The sequence below is a fragment of the Prionailurus bengalensis genome, chromosome E4 (assembly GCF_016509475.1).
Source record: "Prionailurus bengalensis isolate Pbe53 chromosome E4, Fcat_Pben_1.1_paternal_pri, whole genome shotgun sequence".
Taxonomy (NCBI): Eukaryota; Metazoa; Chordata; class Mammalia; order Carnivora; family Felidae; genus Prionailurus; species Prionailurus bengalensis.
Window position 1 is genome coordinate 18,117,237 of NC_057360.1, and position 24,328 is coordinate 18,141,564.

At 44.1% G+C, this 24,328-nt stretch overlaps 1 pseudogene; it reads right to left on the reverse strand.

Moving 5' to 3' along the window:
• Positions 1-22,277, reverse strand: part of LOC122475898 — a 50,398-nt pseudogene extending 28,121 nt beyond the window's left edge.
• Between the last annotated feature and the right edge of the window lie 2,051 nt (positions 22,278-24,328).

Consider the following 24,328-nt stretch of genomic DNA (forward strand, 5'->3'; position numbering starts at 1 on the left):
CATTGAGGAGAGAAATTAAAGAATCCTTCAATAAGGTATGTCATGCTCCCTACTTTCATCTGTAGATTCAATGCAATCCCAACCATGGTTCTTCTCTTCAGTAAAAATTGACGTAGTCCTTCTACAATTTATATAGAAATGTAAAAGACCTAGAATAGCCAAAATTCTTTTTTAAAAAGTAAAAAAAAAAAAAAAGTAGGAAAAGACTTGGCATTATCTGATTTCAACTGTTACTACAGAGTTACAGAATTTAGGACAGTGTGGTATTCATGTAAGGACAGTTCATGAAACAAAATGGAGTTCAGATCAAGATCCCCACATACATAGTCAATTGACTTTGACAAAGGAACCAAGGAAATTCGATGGGAGAAAGGATAATCTTTTAAATAAGTTATGCTGGAACTAATATGCTGGAAAAAAAATCAGAATTTACTCTTTCTTTATACCGTGAACATTTATATACTTGAAATGGATCATAGGACTTCATAGAAGAAATAAAACTATAAAACTTCCAGAGAAAGACAGGAAAAACATCTTTGCAGCTTGAGATAAAATTTATTTTTGACATATAAAGCATAAGACATAAAAAAGGAATTATGAATTAGACCTTATCAACATTAAAATCTTTTCTCTGAAAGGTAAAGAAAAGTAAAATTCAAGCCACATGTTGGGTGAAAATGCTCATAGTTTCTATATCAGGAAAGGGCTTGTATCTGGGATATATAAAGAACACATATGACTTGATAACATGAATAAAAATGCTCCATTACAAGCAAAACATTTCATACCACTTCACAAGAGAGAATACATACATGGCCAATAGCACATGAAAATGGAACTCAGTGTTATTTCTCTTCAAGAAAAGTTATGAAAACCACAAAGACATACCATTACATCTCTCCTCGGACTGAAACTTTAAAAAAATGACCACATGAAGTGTTGGGGAGAATGTAGAACAACCAGAGGTTTCACACGTTGTTGATGGGAACACAAAATGTTACAACCAATTTGGAAAACAGTTTGGCAGTTTCTTGTAAAGTTTAACATACATTTATCATATGACTTAATAATCCCATTTCAAGAGAAATGAAAACACGTCCACATGAAGAATGGCACGTGAATGTTCATAGCAACCTAAATCATAAGGCTCAAACTCAGAAGAACCCAAATATCCAGCATCGGGTGGCAAATTGTGATACGTACATACAATGAACGCCACTCAGCAACAAAGAGGAATGGGCCACCACTAATATATGCAACAACATAGATGAATCTTGAAAACGTTATGCTAAGTGACAGAAGCCAGACACAAGAAAGTACATGTGCTATCATTCCATTTATAAGCGGTCGAAGAACAGATAAAACTAATCTTAGGGGAGTGGAAAATAGGTCACTGGTTGGATGGAACTTGACTACAAAGGCTACAAAGGGACAGGAAGGAGCTTTTTAGGGAGATGGAAATATTCTGTATTTTTATTACAGTACCGATTATACTGATACACACACACACACACACACACACATATATTTGTCAAGCCTCATTAAACTATACACTTAAAATGGAAATTTTAGTTTATGGAAATTATTCTTCAATAGATTTGATCAAAATAGTTTTAAAACCTTATTAGAACATAACAGGAGGCGCCTGGGTGGCTCAGTCGGTTAAGCGGCCGACTTCGGCTCAGGTCATGATCTCGCGGTCCGTGAGTTCGAGCCCCGCGTCGGGCTCTGTGCTGACAGCTCAGAGCCTGGAACCTGTTTCAGATTCTGTGTCTCCCTCTCTCTGACCCTCCCCCATTCATGCTCTGTCTCTCTCTGTCTCAAAAATAAATAAACGTTAAAACAAAAAAAAGAACATAAGGGAACCTTGACATTTTGGCCTCCATGCAAATGAACAAAAGCAACGTGTGAGGTGCCACGCTGAGTCACAAGAACAGTGATTCTGGGCACCAGACTGAGCACAACTCTCACCAGATGTTTTTCAGGAGGCTGATGAATTTTCACAAATTCAAAACTTAGGCATGACCTGATCCTTCTACCAATTGTGAATGATCTTATTTTTTTCTCATATCCTGTAACCTATTGTATAGATTCTTACTGTTTGCTTATAATTTCTAAATTTTCTTTAAAAATTTTAATGTTTATTTTAGACAGAGAGATTGTGAGCAGGGGAGGGGCAGAGAGAGAGAGGGAGACACAAAATCGGAAGCAGGCTTCAGGCTCTGAGCCGCCAGCACAGAGCCTGACGTGAGGCTCGAACCTATGAACCCCGAGTTCATGACCTGAGCCAAAGTTGGATGCACAACTGACTGAGCCACCCCGGTGTCCCCCCCGCCCCACTTTTCTTTTTAAATTAAAAAAAATCTATTTATTTTTGAGACAGAGACAGAGTGTGAGCAGGGGAGGAATATGGAGAGAGGGTCAGCCTCTGTTTCATTGCAGTTGAGGCTCATCACCAAAAAGAACGTTTTGACAAAATATAAGACTTCAAAAAAGAGGCATAAAATTATTTTTCCACAGCGTTCTTCATAGGTTGAAACTGTTTCAAGGAAATTTTGGACTTTGCATAAAATCTTAGGTGTGGCTGGGACCAAAAAGGAAGCTCTGTGGGAATATGGTGACAAGGATGACAACAGAGAGCCTTTTCCTCTGATGTGTGTCTGCGGTGGGTTTTGCCCATTTCAGACTGTCCCCACTGGTCAGGTATACTTCTGCATCCCATCAAAGGGATCCTTATTCTGTGTACAAACCTTTGTTGAACTCTTAATATGTATTAAGCATTGCTGAAGAGACAACAATTAATGAGAATATGGGGCTGTGGAGTCTGACAAGCTTGGTCCTGATCTTGTTTTACTAGCTCTGCAACCATGGGCTAGATATTCATGATATTCACTAAACTTCGGTTTCTTTACCAATAAAATGGAGAGAATAAAAAAAAATACATCTCCAAAGATTAACCGAGATAGTGCCAGTAAAACATTGAGCATAGTGTTTGGGCTTGGAAGGTTCAGTAGCTGTTAGCAAATATTCTCATCATTAATTGAGGCAGAGAGACCCATAGATGTTAACAGAGCAGGAATGTTCTTTGGGGATGCAAAGTAAGGAATGGTTAGTTCTGACCAGGTTAATGGGGATGGCTTTTCAGAGAAGGGGACACTTGAGCTGCCCTAAAGGACGAGTGGGAGTTTGATAGTTGGAAACTGTACAAGGGCTTTCTGGTTGGATGGGTCAGCAATACAGTCCATACGTGGTCTCCTCCAGAAGGATAGGATCGCTCCAACTAGTAAAAGATAAAAAGCCCCAGCTCACAATGGGAGCGACCATGGTAGGACAATTAAGCTGCAGCCTGTTCGTGGGCTTCCTGATGAACCTAAACAGGTTTCTCAGACCGGTGACTCATCAGGAGAACAAACGACATGTACCTGTTGCATAAACCCAGTGCTTTAGGTTTATTTTTATCTTGTTTCCGTAACCCCTCTTTGTTCTATTATTAATACCCAATGTACTGGGCAAGACAGACTTAAATGTGATAAACTCCACTGTGGCTTTTTGCACTTCCTATACATTTTTGTGGCCAAGAGAGTGAGTTCCTCTTCACCCCACCTTTCTTTATTCCTTCTGGAAAAGCGGTCTTCACTACAGCATAGAGTAGCGGCCACTTCTGCCCTTTGTTCCATAGGAGATACACAGCCGGAATTAGTATTTACTGAGCATTACACTGGGCACTTTATTTTATTTTATTTTTTAATTTTTTAATGTTTATTTATTTTGAGACAGAGAGAGAGCCCGAGTGGGGGAGGGGCAGAGGGTGACAGGGACACAGAATCTGAAACAGGCTCCAGGCTCTGAGCTGTCAGCACAGAACCCGATGCGGGGCTTGCGAACCACAAGATCATGACCTGAGCCGAAGTCGGACGCTTAACCGACTGAGCCACCCAGGCGCCCCAACACTGGGCACTTTAAAGGTGTTTTCTCATTTAGTCCTCAAAACAATCCTCTGAAGGTGACATTGTTTTCCCATTTTATGGATGAGACTCAGAGTGGTGAAACCACTGGCCAGCGTCAGCCAGCCTGAATGTGAGGGGCTCTTCTCTTGGTGGCTTTCTCTTGGGCTCACCCGCATCATTAGACAATATGTTCTTGGGACACTCAGATGGGGAAGAGCAGCTCTGTGGGGGAGGCAGAGCCCTAAAGCGGTTGCTTTCCTCAGATCTCCCTCAAACTCAGGTGCGTGGCTATCAAACGTTTCATCACAAATGCTGACAAGATTCCCCTTTCTATCCTTTGAAGTCAAGTAGAGAGAGCTATATTCTCTCCTCTGCCTGCTTTCACATATCTGAGAAAAGTTTAATCATTAACACTCTTATCCTCATTCCTTACCATGGCCCGATCTCTCATTTAGGCTATGTTTTTTAAGGCAAAACAGTTTCCATTGGTAAGCTTTGCTGTTTGTTTGTTTGTTTATGTATGTATGTATGTATGTATGTATGTATATATTTATGTATGTGTGTGTGTGTGTGTGTGTGTGAGAGAGAGAGAGAGACAGAGACAGAGAGAGAGAGAGAGAGGCGTTAGTAGGTTCCACACTCAGAACTCAGCACAGAGCCTGACCCTGGGCTTGATCTTACAACCCTGAGATCATGACCCGAGCCAAAATCAAGAGCAGGGCATTCAACCAACTGAGTCACCCAGGATCCCCTAAGCTTTGGTGTTGAAGGATGGCAGGACACAGAAAATCAAGTGACCATGTGACTATATCCAGGAATCTGATTGGCTCTCAAAGGTCCCTAAAGGTAAACCACTTTTCTTTGTGCTTTTCTTTTCTCAGGTACTGAATGGTGATTACTGTCATTGTCACTTTCACTTTATTTTACTTAAAAAAAATCTGTTACCTACCACTTCAAATTCCTGTTCTTCTGTGATTTCTGGCATGAATGAAACTTGTTCAGACACTTAAAAATTAATAAATTGAACTCACTTCACTGTGAGCAATTCACCTACAATCCCTGCTCAGCAGTTCCATCCCTACCAAGTTCCCGTATTTATAGAGACCCTTCCTTGACTTTCCTCATGAACCAGAAGAAGATTTCCATTAGTTAAAATGCTTTTTTCCTCATTAAGAAGCCAACACTGCAATGGCATTTTCCCCATTCTTCCCCTGCCTGTTTGCTTTGACTGGTGGTGGGATTAATTGGGCCATGATCAATCTCCTAAAAGACAGCAAATTGGGAATGGCAGGTGGAAGGAGGAAAGCATGAATATTAATTAGCTAAGATTCCAAACAGAAGCCTTTTAATTATATTAAAACGCACAGGCCTGCAGGCAGTGAGATAGTTCCTGTTGTAAATCTGCCGGCAGGCCATTACCTCGGCAATGTCAATGCCTTTTAATGACTGAATATATACATTTCAAGTGGGGGAGAGAAAAATACTTTCCTGTTTATAAATATTAAAAGGAAAACTATCAAATGAGGGGATATCCGTGACAGCTTCTCTCAGGCTGGAGGTGTTTGGGGAAGGTGGGGAAGGCAGTCTCCCTAGACCGCTCATCCCAGGCTGTGAAACCAAAGCCTGTGGCACATACGGGGACAGATGCAATTAGAAACAGGTGACTGGGAGCCAGGGTGAGCCAGAGGGCCCCACTTCTCTGGAGGTCAGTGAGTGAGGCATGTAAGGAAGTTACATGAACTTTTCAGGTCACTTCAGAACCATTTGCCGCAGGAAACAAGGAAGTCAGGAGCCTTTGGTACTTGTTAACATGAAGAAAGCATTTGAAGACTGAAGGGTGACCCACCCCTGTGGGGGAAGGGGCTATCAACTGAGAAGCGTTAGAATCCCAGGGCTGTAAAGAAATGAAATTTAAGAAAGCAGATGTCAGCAGATCTAGAATTCCCCTGGGAATATCCGTAGAGGAGGTCAGAAGGGACTACAGACACAATGGTAGTGAAAACGGGAGTGTGGAATGAGAAGGCGGGCTGATGACCTCATAGCTAAGCATGGATTACCTCAGAGACTCAGAGGCCTTCAGCAGAGTAGTGACCCACTAGCCCTCAGTTTCAGAGAACTAGAAACAGGCCAGAGGAGAGCAGCGGGTCATCCAGAATGCTGGTTAGTAGGGAGGGGAGTCATCTCAGAATGCTGGTTAGTAGGGAAATGCTGCTTATTTACCCGTCTACTCACCCGCTTGCCTCTTCATCTGCCCACCTACCTCCTTACCTGTCTGTGTGCTCATGTACCATTTCCTTCTAGGAAATACTTGTACGTCTTACATAATCTGAGGATTCTCATCTACATGGCTGTAATAATTCAACCCAAATGCAGAACATCTATAAGGTCCATCCTAATTTTTGGTGATGTCAACAGAGAGACTGTAGAGCCTTTGTGGAATTACCCTTGAGTTTGGAAAGCTGCATAGGTTAAAAAAAAAAAAAACTCACCAGAAGATGCCCAAAAACATGTGGGCCTTGAAGTTTGGCATTGGCCAACTTTGACAGGAAGCTAAGCAGAAGATAATTCTTTTGAGTGCAATTAAAAAATAACTCTATGCATTTGAAATCCAATCAAGGGTACTTAGGATTTTGAAAAGCGTTAGGTGGGCTTTTCAAAGAAAAAGTTAGAAATTTTTATTATATGTTTATGAGCCTATGTGTGGGGGAGTGTACATGTAACGGGTTGATGAAGGCAACTCCTCAGTTGGTCTCATCAGGCAGTGGGACAGCATTCCCAAAATGGGACACACATCTCACAGACATCTGCCTTTAGTACAGTAGGAACTCAGGAGAGAATGGAGATGACTTCCTACTGGAAAAGCCATTCAGAGATTAAGTCAAGAAAGTAGTAGAAGGGTTGCCCGTGTGGCTCAGTCGGTTAAGCATGTGACTCTTGATTTTGCCTTGGGTCATGATTCTCATGGATCCTGAGTTTGAGCCCTGCATTGGGCTCTGCACTGACAGTGAGGAAACTGCTTGGGATTCTCTATCTCCCCCTCTCTCTGCCCCTCCCTTCCTCAAAAAAAAAAAAAAAAAAAAAGAATAGGAAAGAGCTGCTGTTACAATGATGTAAATGTTCACACACCTCATTCTAGAGAGCAGAGGTCAGGTAGGCTCAAAGTTTCTTTGAGATGCATTCAATTCAGCCGTATGAATATGAGACGTAATAATATAACTTATTTGGTAACATTGAGGAGAAGGAAGAGGATGGTGAGTGTCACATAGCAGTAATTCGGTTCAGTGTAGACTCGATACTTTCTATGTGGCAGGGGATTGCGATCTAATGGTGCAAAGCTGAAGAAGACACAGAGCTTTACAGGCTGCTCTTCTCAAGAAACACACGAACAAGTAACTTCACACTGCTGTAAGTGCACTGGTGGGGGTGTGCACAGGGAATGAAGGAGCGCAGAGAACAGTGCCTGCCTCATCTGAGGGGTGGGGAGAGGCTTTTAGATAAGATAGAGTCCGAGTCGGATGGGTGAAGAAGAGGGTGGACGATGGAGGGAGACAGGAAGGGGAAAGGACGTGACCTTCAGACCTAGCAGCGGGAGCAGTGGCAGAGAGGTGCACAGTGTGGGGCCCGGAGTGCTTCTCCTTTTCTACGTGATTTTTCTCATTGGAGGAGAACCTATTTTGCTGTTCCTGCCTCCAGATGAAAGTCCACGTCCGTGTGAGTTAGAAATTTGCCTTTCTATGGGATGATGATAGGAAGAACTAATAACAGAGCAATCAGCAACCCACCATTCACTGTTCTGAGTTGCTCCTGTGTTTCCACCTGGAAGATTATCTGCTGATAATCTCCAGAAAATGGAAATACCGTGAATGTCCACCACCTGCCTCCATAAGGAATTGCAATTAATCAACATAAACCAAACACGGTAATTTATCACAAACTCCCTGCACTTGCTGATAGTGTCATTTTGTTTTTAATATTCATAACCAGTCAGTGAAACTAAAAGTCAGTAGTTGGCTGGAAGCTACAATGGAAAGAAACTTTTTTATTGTCCCTTCAGTTGTTATCAAGTATTCTCGACTGTGTTTCTTCTGTAAGGTGAGTGGGGAGCAGAACAGTTTGAATGGCGAAGCTTGGACCTGGGAAAGACTTAACCTTCTCTCTGGGTTAATTTGCGTAAACATTAACTGTCCTTGGGTCCTGTTCTTAGCAGCTGGCCAAGGTCAAAGTCTTAATTGCCGATAGTGGGGACTGGAGGAAAAGTTACGCCTTTGCAGCATGAGCAGCTTTATCCTTTCTCTAGACAGGGGACAAGGTGGAATTAGAAATGTAATACTTCTCTTCTTCCTCTTCAACTAATTCCATCTCCTGTCTTTTTTCTGTTTTTCTTTTTCCATACGTCTCTTGCTGGTCTTAGGTCTAGACATAGGCTGGTCAGAGACTGTACCATGATGGAGATTTGGTTTTTTTTTTTTTTGGAGGGGGGGGTAGGGGGTGGATTTTTCACCCTCTTTAGCTTCCCAGAACTAAAAGAAAACTCTGGAAGTACACCAGTTCGGTTGAGTTCAGGAACTTGACTCATCGGGAGTTTTTCTAAAGTAGCTGAGGTTCAAGCAGCTAAGCCACACTTTCAGAGAGCAGAATTGCCATGCTGAGTTGGAGTTGGGGAGCTTCCAGTGATTTCCAGCTATCACAACACTTTGAAGATCTTGTCTTCTCTGTGCCAATGCTGGATAAGTAGTAGAGATATTTCATAGTTAACCCCTTATCAAAGATGGCACATGCATATCTTTCTGATTAAGGTGAACTCAGTTTTTTGAGTAAGTCAATGAAATGAAATCTTCAAAAGAACACACAAGCCCTGTGATAAATGGGCTGGTCATAGAAGGGAGTGTGGGTGACTGAAAGGCAAGGGAGTTGGGGGAGAAAGAGACTGCTTGGCAGGGGAAGGATTAATTCAGTAGACTGGTCCTGTTACCAGACTCTCCTGGACTTGTTTCTAAGGATTAGGGAGCTGCCAGTAGAAATCGACCAAGTGGTTCTCATACAGACTGTGCAAGAGGTTGGAATTAGAGGGTGCTCTGAGATTTAATATAAGGAAGCACAGAACTGGAGTGTGTGTGTGTGTGTGTGTGTGTGTGTGTGAGAAAGAGAGAGAGAGAGAGAGAGTCAGAGAGAGAGAGAGAGAGTGTGGGGTGATGTGGTAAGTAAGTGACTACAACTTTCTTCCTTTGCCATCCTGTCCTTCCCAACAAGAAGTGGAGCATATTTTCCTTCCTTTTGGACTTTACCAATAGAATGTGACAGAGATAGTGCTGTGAGGCCAGGCCTCAAAAGATCTATGGCTTTTTCTTTCACCTTTCTTAGAACTTAGCCAAGAAATAACAGCCTTATTCCACTGTGAGGAATCCTGGGAAGCTATGTGGTGAGATCCACTGGGGGGACACAAAGCCCTTAGCCATCGCGAATGAGGCCATTTTGATCATCCAGTCATCCTACTGCCCTACCTGATGCCATGTGAAGCAGAAGAAATGCTTAGTCCATTCACAGGATGATGGGAAATAATAAGTTGTTTTTTTAAGCCAGTAAGTTTTTGGGTGGTTTGTTACACAGAAACAGATAATCAAAACATGTGGAATCCCCACACTTCGGAGCGTTAATTGACTTCACTGGAGTGCAGCTTTGTTGGGGCAGGGGTGGCCAGCAACTGGAGACAACACAACTGGAGACAACACCTGTGGTAATAAGAGGTAGGCCAGCTGCCAGTGGGAAGGAGGAAAAGCAATGGTCACTAAGGGATGGCAGGTAGTTCATATTCTGGCATAGGTGGACAACATACATGTCAGAAACTTCTGGAAAGATTTGGGGAGACCTTGATGCAAGTGAAGGTAAGACCTGGAGATTCCACAATAGTGAGTAGACGACTCAGAGAACCCCAGCCGATGCAGATATGTGTTATTAGTCCATAACCTTGTTGTCAGCTGGGTCCTCTCTTCCTGAGATCTAGATGAGGTTGGATCAAACTTGAGTTCCACATCTAGTGAAAGTCCACAAGACTCCCCGGGATCGCCGTGAATTTCTAGGGGAATTATTTTCTTCTCCTTTGTCCCGGCTCTACACCCTTGCTTCCTCCGTTTATGGATCATCTCACTGTCCCTTTTATGCTGTTTCTGTGTCACATAATATCAACCTAAACACAAAATTCAGTTCACAAAATATCAACCTAAATGGGAAATGTAAGCCTTCTCTTCCATGCCACAGTTTCTACTCATAAAAGCAATTTTTGTGATGAGTAGATTCTAATAAGGAGTTTGGGAAGGTAAGAAATTGTAGCAATACAGACTTCACACTGAAACTGAGTTTCTCCCCATTCTTCAAATGTCTTAGGTGCCTGTCCACTGGAGGGCTTCACGACCCTGTCATTCCAAGTACTGGCCGAGCTTCACTCTGGGCTGGAAATGCAAACTCCTTTCATCTTCTCCTTGGAACAGCTATCTGTTTATTATGCTCAGTGTCTCACTCTCTGCCCCAAGCTGCTTATCAGGGTATTTACTGAGCAAAGACGGTTGCCCTCGCAAGAGCAGGTATGATGTCAGTTGTTATAGTGATAGCGTTTCATTCTCCCACTTCATACCCTACTAAAATCACATGGTTTCCCGTAAAGGTGCCCAACGTTGGTCTCTCTACCCTCGCCACCTCCGCAGTGTGTGCGCGCGTGTGTTGAGTGAGAGGAAAATCAAACAATAAACCTGGGCCACACTCAGACTCACTGCCAATCCTTTTTTCCCTTCCTCTTGGAGGGTGGGGTAATGCCCTATTAGGCACCCTGCAGGGTGGTGCTCTCTTTGTAAGTCCTCTGCATTGCCTAGGTGTCCTAGGAGGGATGAGTTTCTGAATCTCCTTTCTGGGTTTATTGGTAGAGGGTCTCCCCCATTCCACACCAGCCTCCCCTCCCCTGGACTAGGGACAGTCAGGCAGGGCAGCCTTGCAGGCTTTGGCAGACAGGGGCATAGGGGAGGCAGTCTCTTAGGAGCAAATACAGCAACGTCCCAGCTTGACGTGAAGGATCCCTTGCCACCATGCCGAATCCACTAGGTAGGGTTTTCCTGACACCCTGGATGTGCACGACTTCAGGGCGTACCCCCTGGTGTGGTGTGTGCTTATGTCTCTGTGGGCAGGGTGGGCTGAATCTCCAGCCTGGCTTTTCAGGACACCTTCTCCAAACCAAATACAAACAATTTTGTGCTTACAGAGCCGTGGAATGGGCTGATGAGCCCGGTCCTCTTTTTGTGAAGTCTAAGCCCATCCAATGTGTAGCTGCTGCTCCGTAGTAACCGGCACCGGCCCCTTCCTGCTTCCCCCACTCCCACCTCACTGTCTCCTCAGAACTTCCAAGCACTCTGTTCTCTGGCCTGGACAAGCCTACTCCTTTGGAGGAACCCTACATTTCCCCTAATTCTTCTCATTCATTAAACTGAATATGGGACCTCCCTGGGAACCTAGAGACTGTCCGATTATCTCTGGATAATCCCTGAAAGTCAGACTGTGACAAGCGTGAGCCTCTATCCACAGTTCAAGCCTGATTCATCCCCAGCCCAACATTCTTTGTCTTGCTGGTCTCCTCTGGAGAGGCCCTGACACTTGGAAGATTGCTGACAAAAATGATCTGTGCTCAGAACTTGGGAGTTTTTTGTGTTTTTTTTCCTAAGTGGCATGCCGGGGATGATGAGTGGTCTGTTTCATTTAGAAGTCCATCCATCCATCCATCCATCCATCCATCCATTCATTTATTTTAATGGCATGACTCTCTTAGTAGAGTCCCTAGGACGTCAAATGTGAACGGGCCACAGAATGTTTTGTTAAAAGAGTTAGTTCACAGTTCAGCAGGATGAAATAGTCATACCTGTCCTGTTTGGCAGGGTTGATGCCCTTTTGGAAATGGGAACTCTGACTCAGAGCTAGAAGGGTTATTTATGGCACAATCCTTGCAGAATTGCAACCTCTCTTTTGTACATTGGCAAATGGCCCCTCTCTCCCCTCCAGATTCTCTCAAGTTGTGACCTGCAGTGTTCCTTCGGGCCCATTCACGCAATTGTCTGGCAGCCCTTCAGGAAACGGTGATGTTTTAGGGCCCTCATTATGTCAAAGGACTCCCACTAATCTTTAATCGCCTGCTGACTTTTACCCTGTTTTCTCATCCATGGCCATTTCCCTGAAGAATTCTCCAGCTGCTTCAAAACTTACCTTTCAACATACATCATGTTACTCTTCGTGTATTTCTTTCCAGTACTATAATTTGCAGACCTTTTCTCAGTCATTACATGTCAAAACTGTGGATCTGTACACATAAAACAGATGCCAGAGATAAAGGATATGTTGGATAAGTCACATCCACTGCAGGGTGGCATGGTAGCGCCCTTTCTGGTGGCCAGCACTTGCAATATGGTGGCCAAGGGTGCAGCCATCAGGCTGCCACGCTTGCTCTCATGGGTGGCACTCAGGTCCTGGGAAAGTGCTAGATGTCTAGCATACTTTAATGGATTTTTCCCCTGAAAATATTTTGAAGAAAATAGCATTCAAACAGGTCAACACTACAAGGGAAGGGAGATGACGTTAAAACAAATATACAAGGATAGGGTGTGACCTAAAACAAATAAAACACATAGGAAACTATTATTTTTGGCTCTGGTGATCTGGAAAGGCTTCCTGGAGGAGGTAGCCTTTGATACAGCATTATATTATTTGCAATGAATAATGAGACCATTCACCTTGGAATAAACAAATTAACTCCAGGGAGGTGAAATGTGATTAAGAGAGAAGTATGGCCCTCCCATATGGAGCTATGTACGCTCCTAATACAATGTTACAAACTTAACAATTTCAACTGCATTGTTCTGGGTACTTTCAGGAAGCAAGCTTGGCTATCACTTTTCTTCTTTGCCTTCTTGAAATACAGGAATGATTTCCCATTCATACGTATATTCTTAGAGCCTAGCACAGTACCTGGCAAATGGCTCAATAATAATTTGTCAGCTCATGGGCTGAATGGGTGAATGATAAATCACTCAGTCTAGTGGAACTCTTCTGCTTTCCGAGCAGCCCTATGTCTCCATTCACGCATTTATCTGTCAAATTTAAAGTGTCTATACTTAATTATGGTGCACTGGCTTGTGTAGTTCAACACTCTGGAAGGTATTATACGTGAGGGTGGTGTTTCGCTTTATTTAACAAATTATATAAAGTAGTAAATAGGTATGTCAAAAAAAGTGTTCAGGATTTCTTTTCATACAGTAGGATAATGGTTCTTAATGAAGTTAATGGAACAGTGCCAGTCTGATTACCTCAGAATTATCCAGGAAACTTAAAGCAGTTCAGATATTTGGGCCTGCCTTCTGTATTTTTGAAAATTTCCTCAGAGGGAAGTTGAGGAAGATGGCGGCGTAGGAGGACGCTGGGTTCACCGCGCGTCCTGCTGATCACTTAGATTCCACCTACACCTGCCTAAATAACCCAGAAGACTAGCAGAACGGAGTCGCCAGAGCCAAGCGCAGACGAGAGGCCCACGGAAGAGGGTAGGAAGGGCGGCGAGGCGGTGCGCGCTCCACGGACTGGCGGGAGGGAGCCGGGGCGGAGGGGCAGCCTGCCAGCCAAGCAGAGCCCCCCAAGTCTGGCTGGCAAAAGCGGAGGGGCCGGACGGAGTGTGTTTTGACAGCAAGCGCAACTTAGCGTCTGGGAGGTCATAAGTTAACAGCTCTGCTCAGGAAGCGGGAAGGCTGGAGGACAAAGGGAGGGAGAGCTGCTGAGCCCCCGGACGACAGAGCTCAGCTTGGCGGGGAACAAAGGCGCTCGCCAGCGCCATCTCCCTCGCCCATCCCCCAGCCAAAATCCCAAAGAGAACCAGTTCCTGCCAGGGAACTTGCTCGCTCTGCGCAAACACCCAACTCTGCGCTTCTGCGGAGCCAAACCTCAGGCAGCGGATCTGACTCCCTCCCGCTGCCACAGGGCCCCTCCTGAAGTGGATCACCTAAGGAGAAGCGAGCTAAGCCTGCCCCTCCTGCTGCCGTGCACCTTGCCTACCCACCCCAGCTAATACGCCAGATCCCCAGCATCACAAGCCTGGCAGTGTGCAAGTAGCCCAGACGGGCCACGCCACCCCACAGTGAATCCCGCCCCTAGGAGAAGGGAAGAGAAGGCACACACCAGTCTGACTGTGGCCCCAGCGGTGGGCTGGGGGCAGACATCAGGACTGACTGCGGCCCCGCCCACCAACTCCAGTTATACACCACAGCACAGGGGAAGTGCCCTGCAGGTCCTCACCACTCCAGGGACTATCCAAAATGACCAAGCGGAAGAATTCCCCTCAGAAGAATCTCCAGGAAATAACAACAGCTAATGAGCTGATCAAAAAGGATTTAAATAATATAACAGAAAGTGAATTTAGAATAATAGTCATAAAATTAATCGCTGGGCTTGAAAACAGTATACAGGACAGCAGAGAATCTCTTGCTACAGAGATCAAGGGACTAAGGAACAGTCACGAGGAGCTGAAAAACGCTTTAAACGAAATGCATAACAAAATGGAAACCACCACGGCTCGGATTGAAGAGGCATAGGAGAGAATAGGTGAACTAGAAGATAAAGTGATGGAAAAAGAGGAAGCTGAGAAAAAGAGAGATAAAAAAATCCAGGAGTATGAGGGGAAACTTAGAGAACTAAGTGATACACTAAAAAGAAATAATATACGCATAATTGGTATCCCAGAGGAGGAAGAGAGAGGGAAAGGTGCTGAAGGGGTACTTGAAGAAATAATAGCTGAGAACTTCCCTGAACTGGGGAAGGAAAAAGGCATTGAGATCCAAGAGGCACAGAGAACTCCCTTCAGACGTAACTTGAATCGATCTTCTGCACGACATATCATAGTGAAACTGGCAAAATACAAGGATAAAGAGAAAACTCTGAAAGCAGCAAGGGGTAAACGTCCCCTCACATATAAAGGGAGACCTATAAGACTCGTGACTGATCTTTCTTTTGAAACTTGGCAGGCCAGAAAGAATTGGCACGAGATTTTCAGTGTGCTAGACAGAAAAAATATGCAGCCGAGAATCCTTTATCCAGCAAGTCTGTCATTTAGAATAGAAGGAGAGATAAAGGTCTTCCCAAACAAACAAAAACTGAAGGAATTTGTCACCACTAAACCAGCCCTACAAGACATGCTAAGGGGGACCCTGTGAGACAAAGTCCCAGAGACATCACTACAAGCATAAAACATACAGACATCACAATGACTCTAAACCCGTATCTTTCTATAATAACACTGAATGTAAATGGATTAAATGCGCCAACCAAAAGACATAGGGTATCAGAATGGATAAAAAAAACAAGAACCATCTATTTGCTGTCTACAAGAGACTCATTTTAGACCTGAGGACACCTTTAGACTGAGGGTGAGGGGATGGAGAACTATTTATCATGCTACTGGAAGCCAAAAGAAAGCTGGAGTAGCCATACTTATATCAGACAAACTAGACTTTAAATTAAAGGCTGTAACAAGAGATGAAGAAGGACATTATATAATAGTTACAGGGTCTATCCATCAGGAAGAGCTAACAATTATAAATGTCTATGCACCGAATACTGGAGCCCCCAAATATATAAAACAATTACTCACAAACATAAGCAACCTTATTGACAAGAATGTGGTAATTGCAGGGGACTTTAACACCCCACTTACAGAAATGGATAGATCATCTAGACACATGGTCAATAAAGAAACAAGGGCCCTGAATGATACATTGGATCAGATGGACTTGACAGATATATTTAGAACTCTGCATCCCAAAGCAACAGAATATACTTTCTTCTCGAGTGCACATGGAACATTCTCCAAGAAAGATCATATACTGGGTCACAAAACAGCCCTTCATAAGTTTACAAGAATTGAAATTATACCATGCATACTTTCAGACCACAATGCTATGAAGCTTGAAATCAACCACAGAAAAAAGTCTGGAAAACCTCCAAAAGCATGGAGGTTAAAGAACACCCTACTAACGAATGAGTGGGTCAACCAGGCAATTAGAGAAGAAATTAAAAAATATATGGAAACAAACGAAAATGAAAATACAACAATCCAAATGCTTTGGGACGCAGCGAAGGCAGTCCTGAGAGGAAAATACATTGCAATCCAGGCCTATCTCAAGAAACAAGAAAAATCCCAAATACAAAATCTAACAGCACACCTAAAGGAAATAGAAGCAGAACAGCAAAGGCAGCCTAAACCCAGCAGAAGAAGAGAAATAATAAAGATCAGAGCAGAAATAAACAAATATAGAATCTAAAAAAACTGTAGAGCAGATCAACGAAACCAAGAGTTGGTTTTTTGAAAAAATAAACAAAATTGACAAACCTCTAGCCAGGCTTCTCAAAAAGAAAAGGGAGATGACCCAAATAGATAAAATCATGAATGAAAATGGAATGATTACAACCAATCCCTCAGAGATACAAACAATTATCAGGGAATACTATGAAAACTTATATGCCAATAAATTGGACAACCTGGAAGAAATGGACAAATTCCTAAACACCCACACTCTTCCAAAACTCAATCAGGAGGAAATAGCTTGAACAGACCCATAACCAGCGAAGAAATTGAATCGGTTATCAAAAATCTCCCAACAAATAAGAGTCCAGGACCAGATGGCTTCCCAGGGGAGTTCTACCAGACGTTTAAAGCAGAGATAATACCTATCCTTCTCAAGCTATTCCAAGAAATAGAAAGGGAAGGAAAACTTCCAGACTCATTCTATGAAGCCAGTATTACTTTGATTCCTAAACCAGAGACCCAGTAAAAAAAGAGAACTACAGGCCAATATCCCTGATGAATATGGATGCAAAAATTCTCAATAAGGTACTAGCAAATTGAATTCAGCGGCATATAAAAAGAATTATTCACCATGATCAAGTGGGATTCATTCCTGGGATGCAGGGCTGGTTCAACATTCGCAAATCAATCAACGTGATACATCACATTAACAAAAAAAAAGAGAAGAACCATATGATCCTGTCCATCGATGCAGAAAAGGCCTTTGACAAAATCCAGCACCCTTTCTTAATAAAAACCCTTGAGAAAGTCAGGATAGAAGGAACATACTTAAAGATCATAAAAGCCATTTATGAAAAGCCCACAGCTAACATCATCCTCAGCGGGGAAAAACTGAGAGCTTTTTCCCTGAGATCAGGAACACGACCGGGATGCCCACTCTCACCGCTGTTGTTTAACATAGTGCTGGAAGTTCTAGCATCAGCAATCAGACAACAAAAGGAAATCAAAGGCATCAAATTGGCAAAGATGAAGTCAAGCTTTCACTTTTTGCAGATGACATGATATTATACATGGAAAATCCGATAGACTCCACCAAAAGTCTGCTAGAACTGATACATGAATTCAGCAAAGTTGCAGGATACAAAATCAATGTACAGAAATCAGTTGCATTCTTATACACTAACAATGAAGCAACAGAAAGACAAATAAAGAAACTGATCCCATTCACAATTGCACCAAGAAGCATAAAATACCTAGGAATAAATCTAACCAAAGATGTAAAGGATCTGTATGCTGAAAACTATAGAAAGCTTATGAAGGTAATTGAAGAAGATTTAAAGAAATGGAAAAACATTCCCTGCTCATGGATTGGAAGAATAAATATTGTCAAAATGTCAATACTACCCAAAGCTATCTACACATTCAATGCAATCCCAATCAAAATTGCACCAGCATTCTTCTCGAAGCTAGAACAAGCAATCCTAAAATTCATATGGAACCACAAAAGGCCCCGAATAGCCAAAGTAATTTTGAAGAAGAAGACCAAAGCAGGAGGCATCACAATCCCAGACTTTAGCCTCTACTACAAAGCTGTCATCATCAAGACAGCATGGTAGTGGCACAAAAACAGACACATAGACCAATGGAATAGAATAGAAACCCCACAACTAGACCCACAAACGTATGGCCAACTCATCTTTGACAAAGCAGGAAAGAACATCCAAGGGAAAAAAGACAGTCTCTTTAACAAATGGTGCTGGGAGAACTGGCCAGCAACATGCAGAAGGTTGAAACTAGACCACTTTCTCACACCATTCACAAAAATAAACTCAAAATGGATAAAGGACCTGAATGTGAGACAGGAAACCATCAAAACCTTAGAGGAGAAAGCAGGAAAAGACCTCTCTGACCTCAGCCGTAGCAATCTCTTACTCAACACATCCCCAAAGGCAAGGGAATTAAAAGCAAAAATGAATTACTGGGACCTTATGAAGATAAAAAGCTTCTGCAGAGCAAAGGAAACAACCAACAAAACTAAAAGGCAACCAACGGAATGGGAAAAGATATTTGCAAATGACATATCAGACAAAGGGCTAGTATCCAAAATCTATAAAGAGCTCACCAAACTCCACACCCGAAAAACAAATAACCCAGTGAAGAAATGGGCAGAAAACTGAAAAGACACTTCTCTAAAGAAGACATCCGGATGGCCAACAGGCACATGAAAAGATGTTCAGCATCGCTCCTTATCAGGGAAATACAAATCAAAACCACACTCAGGTATCACCTCACACCAGTCAGAGTGGCCAAAATGAACAAATCAGGGGACTATAGAGGCTGGTGAGGATGTGGAGAAACGGAAACCCTCTTGCACTGTTGGTGGGAATGCAAATTGGTGCAGCCGCTCTGGAAAGCAGTGTGGAGGTTCCTCAGAAAGTTAAAAATAGACCTACCCTATGACCCAGCAATAGCACTGCTAGGAATTTATCCAAGGGATACAGGAGTACTGATGCATAGGGGCACTTGTACCCCAATGTTCATAGCAGCACTCTCAACAATAGCCAAATTATGGAAAGAGCCTAAATGTCCATCAACTGATGAATGGATAAAGAAATTGTGGTTTATATACACAATGGAATACTACGTGGCAATGAGAAAAAATGAAATATGGCCTTTTGTAGCAACGTGGATGGAACTGGAGAGTGTGATGCTAAGTGAAATAAGCCATACAGAGAAAGACAGATACCATATGGTTTCACTCTTATGTGGATCCTGAGAAACTTAACAGGAACCCATGGGGGAGGGGAGGGAAAAAAAAAAAAGAGGTTAGAGTGGAAGAGAGCCAAAGCATAAGAGACTCTTAAAAACTGAGAACAAACTGAGGGTTGATGGGGGGTGGGAGGGAGGAGAGGGTGGGTGATGGGTATTGAGGAGGGCACCTTTTGGGATGAGCACTGGGTGTTGTATGGAAACCAATTTGACAATAAATTTCATATATAAAAAAAAAAATTTCCTCAGATGGTTCTGATAAATAGCCAGGTTTGAGAACCACTGCCTTAATCTTTTTTTTTAAGTTTATTTATATATTTATTTGTATAAAGTTTATTTATATATATTTATATGTTATATACAAATAAATTTATATATTATATATATAAAATTATTTATATATTTTTAAAGTTTATATATTTATATATTATTTATTTATAAATTATATATTTATATATTATATATTTTTATATATAAAGTTTATATATTATATATATATTTATGTATATATATTTTTAAAGTTTATTTATATATATTTATTTATATATTTAAAGCGAGAGCGAGAATCCTAAGCAGGCTCCATGCTGTCAGCACAGAGCCTGACATCGGGCTTGATCCCACAAACTGTGAGATCATGACCTGAGCCCAAATCCAGAGTCAGACACTTAACCCACTGACACTTAACCCATCGGTTGCTTAATTGGGCACCCCTGCTTTAGTCTCTAAAATAAGATTAAAGTTTCAAAACTCCTAGCTGTTGGCAGTTTTCCAGAAATAGGTCAGGCGGTAGAGGGCCACTGGGAGTCCGCCCAGGTAGCTCTTGGAAGGGAAGTACGCTCGCTTTGCAGGCGCTCACCTGTTGCTCCTCTGGTCTTCTCCCAGTGCTGTGTTTCTGGTGTGCTCATGGTCTCCTTCTCTGAATGCAAATTGGTGCCCATGTACCTTGGGATTTTGAGACAGCATTGATTTCAGATAAGCTTCCTTATTACTCTCATGAGGAGAGACGGACTGCTCGTGTCTATCCTTTTGAGATGTGGTTCTCTGCTCACAGAGATCATACAACCTAAAGCTGGTGAGGGGAGCTCGAGGTCATGTCTGTGTCATGACACCTCACTCCGTCTCCTCCGTGACTGGCCCCGGGGCTCTGTGTGCATTCCGCCATCCTCACCACAGTCCTGCAAAGGAAGTGATCTCTGGAGACTTCCATTTTGTGGATGGAGTGTTCCATGAGTTGATCATGTCTGGAACACTGCTGCCATTCAGATCCTGTTGCCCACTCTGGCAAAGATTTCTGGGTGTTCAAGAACCCCACTGCCTTTTCCTCCTGGACGCTACGTTTCCCAGCATGCCTCGCAGTTAGGTGCGACCATGTGACTGAGTTCTGGCTAATAGAATATGCGTCCACTTCTGAGCTTAGCCCATTAAGAAGCCCCGGTATAATCCTTTGGGCCCTTTTTCTTTTCTGATGTGCAGGCTGAATGCAGCAGATCACAAAAACCCTAGAAGATTCAGAAAAAGCCCTGAATGATTGTATAGATCCTTGTCAGACAGTCCTACTGGAGAAATAAACTTTTACTGAATCATGACACTGAGGTTTTGGGGAGATTTTTTTTTTAAATTTTTTTTTTCAACGTTTTTTAATTTATTTTTGGGACAGAGCGAGACAGAGCATGAACAGGGGAGGGGCAGAGAGAGAGGGAGACACAGAATCGGAAACAGGCTCCAGGCTCTGAGCCATCAGCCCAGAGCCTGACGCGGGGCTCGAACTCACGGACCGCGAGATCGTGACCTGGCTGAAGTCGGACGCTTAACCGACTGCGCCACCCAGGCGCCCCTGGGGAGATTTGTTACAGCAGTGAACCTCCCCTGACTAATACAAGCCACTGTGTCTTCGGTCACAGCCTCTGCAACTGTAACCCTAACCTCTAACCCGAGAGCTCCAGGCCAGGGGGCAAATGGAACAGGTCTTTCAGAGGAACCACCAGAGGGTGATATGACATGGGACAAAAGTACAGGCTTGGAATTGGAAGACACGGGTTCAAGTTCTCACTTTCTGCCTAACTGTGTAGCCTACACATATTGGCTGTCGTGCCGGAGAGTCCGGGAATTACAAGAGATAACGTGAAAAAGAATGTGGCCATGGAGCTCATGATCCAAAGACTTCCAGGGGCGCCTGGGTGGCGCAGTCGGTTAAGCGTCCGACTTCAGCCAGGTCACGATCTCGCGGTCCGTGAGTTCGATCCCCGCGTCAGGCTCTGGGCTGATGGCTCAGAGCCTGGAGCCTGTTTCCGATTCTGTGTCTCCCTCTCTCTCTGCCTCTCCCCCGTTCATGCTCTGTCTCTCTCTGTCCCAAAAATAAATAAACGTTGAAAAAAAAAAAAAAAGAAACAAAGACTTCCAGAACACAGCAAGACCGTAGCAGAAATTGAAGGAAACATCAAAGAAAAGCAGTCTGTAGCTTCAAGAAGCAAGTCTGGACAGCTGGGAGTGGCACGCCGGCTCAACAGAGCAGTGTGGCGAGGGCCTTCCACGCATTATCGCATCTGGTGCCACGCCACTTTGCAGATGAGGTAACTGAGGCTCATCGAGATCGAGTGTGCAGCTGGAAACTGCTTTGAGGGATTTCTTCCTGCTTCCTTCTTGTGTCAGAGTATCGACAGAATGCAAGTCCGGTGAGGAGAGGGCTGTTGTCTGTCACCTCCCCACGGCATGCCAAGCACCTAGCACAAGGCTCAGAGTAGGCAGAGTGCAGGCTCAGTGTGTATTTTTTGGCCGAATGTCTGACTGATCTCTGAGAAGAATAAGTGAGTAATTTGTTCCTTTGCTTTTATCCCTGCACTTTCCTCCTCTTACCTGTGGATAGGATGGTCAGGCCTGTTTGTTCAGACTTCTGGACTCTTGTGCTTCTGGAGTTGTTTGATGTCTGTTTTGTTTCAAAGCCCAAAACAGAAGTTGCCAGGTATTCAGAAGAAATCCCTCACCCTGGCTGGGGCTTTGGTTTAAAGAAGTAGAATCGGCTCTGAGAGACCGATGGGAGGGTAGTATGAGTCCTGTCCTGCTCCCCAGTAGAGCTCTGGGTAGACAGAGCTATCCCCTGGGGTGGCATGGGGATGCCATTGGTTTGGACATTGAGTGCCAAGCAGGGTGCCCACTCACCCTATTTCCCTGGTTTTAACACTGAAAGACTTGCTTCCTGGAAACCCCGGCAGTCCCCAGTAAAGCAGTCGGTCACCCTCCACGGCCATGTCTGGGGATCTCTAATGAAAGATGATCGTGATAAGTTTGGCCTGGAGAAAATGGAGCCTACCACCTCCAGATGGACCATGAGGGCTCGCGCATTAAGAACTCGGGTTGCCCGAGACGACCAAAGGACAGAGGCCCTTCCCCATGTTCTCTGGATGCACAAGATTCGTGAACATGCCCATGGAGGGGCAGCTCATGCCCTCACCTTCCCCCACCCCCAAGTACTACAGAGAATACATTTCTTGCCTGCTGGTGAAGATCCAGAGGCACATTTCATCCAACTTGGAAAAAAGAGGACGATGTGATGCTTCTAATACGTCAGAAGGTGAGCTAATTCATACCAACTGCAAAGGCTTGCCCAAAGGTCCAGAGCTAAGTAATATTAGAATCACTGCTTGAATACACATCTGTCTGGCCCAGATGTTGGTTTTCTTTCCATTGTACAGAACCTTCGGAGGCACAGTGACACGAAACGCTGAATGAAAAGGAAGACAACAGTTTGTCCATTCAAGGGAACTCTTGGACATGCTCTCATTCACAACTATTTCTTTGTTTCACCTGACTGATTTGATTTAGCCTACAGCCCCTTTCCTTCCTACAGCCCCTTCCCTTTCCTTCCTTCCAGTCTCCTTTCCTTCCGGTCCCCTTTCCTTCCGGTCCAGATTTCTCAGTCTGACATTCAAGACTACTAGGTTTAGCCCTAACATACCTCTTCTGGCTGATAGCCCTTCTTCCATATACCCTGGGCTTCAGCCACTCAGGGCTGCTCCATGCTTTCCCGCCTCTGAGCACCTGTCTGCTGCCGTGCCTGCCTCCTGGGATACTCTTCTCCCACGCTCCCTTATCTCTAGTATTCATGAAGTCATTCTCCATCCGGCCTTTCTGATCTCCTGCAGTTCAGTGCCCCGTGCATTCAGGCTGCAGTAACTCATTGTGCTTACAACAGGGTTCCCTGAGGGCAAGACACATGCCAAGCATTTTTTTTATAGCCTCCAAGATAACCTAGCACAGCAATCTGCACATAGTAGGCACCCTATAAATATTTGTTGAAATTCACTGCAGCGGATTAAAGGCAGGAACGCATCGTTCATTTTTCCCTGGAGTGTGACTTAGAATCGGGACAAAAGCTAATTTGATGCAGTGTGAGGAAAATCAGGTGGGGATACTGAGCGAGGGGCCAGGAGCCCCTTTCGTTCTAAGAGTGCCCCCAAAAGTCTTAGAAAGAGCCCGATACCACTCTCTCTGACCTGCATGAAGGCAGGTGTCAGAACACGGTGCCTGCGGGTGCACGTCCTCTCGGAGGCTCTCCTTCCAGCCTGCGGTTAACCAGTCAGAGGACGCCTTGGGTCTGACTGCTCAACTCACCCAGGTCTGTGCTTGCAAGTGCGGGGGGGTGTCCGTTCCCTGAGGTTGCAAGGCATCTTCTTGTGTCCTGGGGAGAGGGGAGGGTGTGGTGGGGAGAGCAGGGCAGATGAGCAGCTATCAGCCCGGAAGGCTGCTGCGGGAGCCGGCGCTCTGCCTTGCCTCGCCACACACATCTCCTCCAAAAGTGCCCTTGATGTTGCGTCCTCCAACCCAAACAAAAAACCTGGAGAAAAAATGATTTTGTGGCTAGCTCTGTTTTCAATACCGTGGAACATTTGCCGGCATGGTGATCCATCACCGGACTTTTTTTTTTTTTTTTTTTTTTAACCCTGCAAGATAGCCACTTGCCTTTTCTGTCAGCATGTTTGCATCAGTGTTGCCACTTCTCTGGAGGCCGAGTTTTCTCTTTTATTTTCCTGATTTTTGCCATCCGTGCTGTGTTTCTTTAGGATTTTTCTTCTCTCCTTCCTCCCTTCTTTAGTGCCAGAAGAAGTAATACCAATGGCCTGGAGAGATTCCAAACCCTTGATGCACAGGAACTGGCTAAAAATCTCAACAACATTACTTCACACACATTCTGGAAATTTCTCTCTTTCATGTTTGCAAGTGGGCATGTCACCCACACTGCAGAAGAAGGTAAGGCTCATGGTCCAGCCCTTCTCAGAGGCCGGCAAGCAACTGCTCTTAG